The sequence below is a fragment of the Quercus suber genome, unplaced genomic scaffold (genome assembly GCF_002906115.3).
Source record: "Quercus suber isolate HL8 unplaced genomic scaffold, Cork oak 2.0 scaffold_573, whole genome shotgun sequence".
In the NCBI taxonomy this organism is placed as follows: Eukaryota; Viridiplantae; Streptophyta; class Magnoliopsida; order Fagales; family Fagaceae; genus Quercus; species Quercus suber.
Window position 1 is genome coordinate 231,633 of NW_027070018.1, and position 2,556 is coordinate 234,188.

The 2,556-nt window shown below is 28.1% G+C and overlaps 1 long non-coding RNA gene across 1 annotated transcript in view; it reads right to left on the minus strand.

The window, feature by feature from the left end:
- The window catches only part of LOC136063766 (uncharacterized), a 3,857-nt gene extending 3,105 nt beyond the window's left edge, over positions 1 to 752 (minus strand). The window contains exon 1 of the long non-coding RNA XR_010625412.1: positions 463 to 752. This is a non-coding gene — a long non-coding RNA (uncharacterized LOC136063766). The remainder of the gene's footprint in view (positions 1 to 462) is intronic.
- Between the last annotated feature and the right edge of the window lie 1,804 nt (positions 753 to 2,556).

Genomic DNA, 2,556 nt, shown 5'->3' on the forward strand with positions numbered 1-2,556 from the left:
TAAAAAGTAGAAAAAACACAAGTTTAATTAATAAATTTCACCATTTATATGTTCTGCTCACGGTCAGAATAAATTAAATGAAAATAAAGATGGATTGATGTCTCAATATCTAATCTAAAATATGAAATAAACATTAGATGTTTATATATGGCAATTTACGCACAAAAAAAAGAAGAGAAGAAGAAATGTATATATTGATTTATTCTCTGAGTTTCGGACCATGGACCAAGTAATAATCCAGTGAATGCGCTAATAGGGCTATAGGCCATGTGGTTTGAAAGGTAAGGATCTATATTAGAACAATAGACGAGTGATATTCAGAAGAACGTACTAACTCAATGAGTTAATGTGAGAAAAAGATACAAAGATATATTCTGTTTCCCAATGGGAAGTTATAAATTGAAGAAAGAAAATCCTATGACTATGAGCACCTAAAAGAGGAAAAAAGAATAGAGATATTACCAGTGAGTTTGTTGACTTGTTGAGCAATTGCAGCCACCCAGAAGTTTTGGTTAAGCTCCAAACCGTAAGAGTAGGTTCTTCACTGAAATTTAATCACCAGGAAATGCAGTGAAGTAGAAGAAATTGACTATATCTTAGTGAGAACGGTAATCTTAGAATGATATGTGAGAGAAAATATGAACTGGACTGAGTGATCAAAATATAAGACCCTGGTCTTGCCTCTTGAGTGCTTGTTTGATTCATGATACACGTGGGCTTCATAAGTCAAAAGCGAATGATGGGCCATGGCCCATGGGCCCCCGCACCGAAAGAAACAACGTGTTCCCCGCATACTCTTGAACCATTATTGGTGATTTGGTGTAATGAAAAACTGCAATTATTGTGTCTTCTAGGAAAAAGACTGCTACTTTTATTTTTTTATATAACAAAAAGGTATAATGTTAACTTTGTTATGCTATGATAAGTTTTGAGTTACTTAGCTACAAATTTTGAAATGTATAATGTGTGCATATTATAGATATAAACAAAATTAAATATACATTTATTTAAATACTAGCCTTTTATAAGTTTATAATGTTGTGGCCTAGAGTCCCTAAGTTTTATTTACTACGCTATTAGTCCATGAAATTTTTAAAGTATCTCATGAGTGAAAAATGGAATAGTCTGGTCAAAAACTAAGAAACTACTTCCATTATATATATATAGAACTTAGGACATCTAAATTACTACATGCCCTTCAACCCACCATATGGGTGTCCCCAAAGGGATATATAAAAATAAGCTTACATAAAGTTGAGATTAGATTATATGTATGTTTGTAAATAAATTTATAAATTATTAAAATATCGTTTTAAATTTATTGATAATAAAAATAGTCTATTTTGTTGTAAAATTTATTGATAAGTTTGAATAATATAAGATTGTTGAATCAAATTTTTCATAAACTATAATTATCCTATCTAATTAACTCCGATAATATAATTTATTAATTACTAGCATGGATTTGTCAAGGATAAAAAAAAATTAATTGTTGTTTTTACTATATGGAGAGGGAAATTAAAAAATTGAGTTAATAAAGTAATATAACTTGTAAACAAGCTCAAGTTTAGCTCTTATTCAAAATGAAATCAAAAGAAAAATCGTGAACTTTTTATACTTGTCAATGTAGCTTGTTTATAACCTAGGTACTACCATGCGTGACGATAACATATACTTACAAGGCATAATGTTGTAAACAAAGTAGGCTTCTTACCTACAAGTGTTAACTTGATATGTTTCAATTTCTCCTCTCTCAATTATTCATACTTTTAATAATATTTCAAATTCAAAAGTATTATAGGTCAACTAACACTTTCTGTTATTTTCAACAAAGGCATTTAGGATTCAAATTCCCCCCTTAAATATCAATCATTTTTTTGTAAAAAAAAAAAAGCAAAGTCAAGATATGTATTAAAAGTTTAGGCTTATTCATTTAATTTATTTCAAACACGTGCCAAGCTCAAGTTCACCATCAAACAATATTACATGTTCAATCTTAGTTCATGTACTTGTTGAGCAAGCTCGAGCTTGTTCACGTGCTAATTATTAACTTATTTTTTTCCTATATATAGTAAAATTATGACTAAAATGTTTTGCCCCTTCACAAAATTATGAATTTTGAGTCTTTGACTACAAATGAATTGTTCATATTATGAATAAACTATAAACAATAATTTTATATTATATGAACAAATTTGCAAACTTATACAATCTAATTTTAAGTTTATATAAATATATTATTAGACAAGTATGCATATATATATATATATATATATATGTATATATATATATATATATATATATATATTTTTTTTTTTTTTTTTGAGAAGCAAGTATACGTATAAATATATAGTATTATATTTAATTAATTTGAGCTCTCATGTTCACGAGTTTATTCACGAACACGTTATTATGTTTGAGTTTGACTCATTTAATAATTGTGCCTATAGTTGGGATTGAGCTTGGCTTGTTTACTACACAAGTGAACATAAACAAGCTTCTTCTCGCACCAACGAAATCCAAAGTGAAAAAACTAAACTGAATTAGCTAATTAAA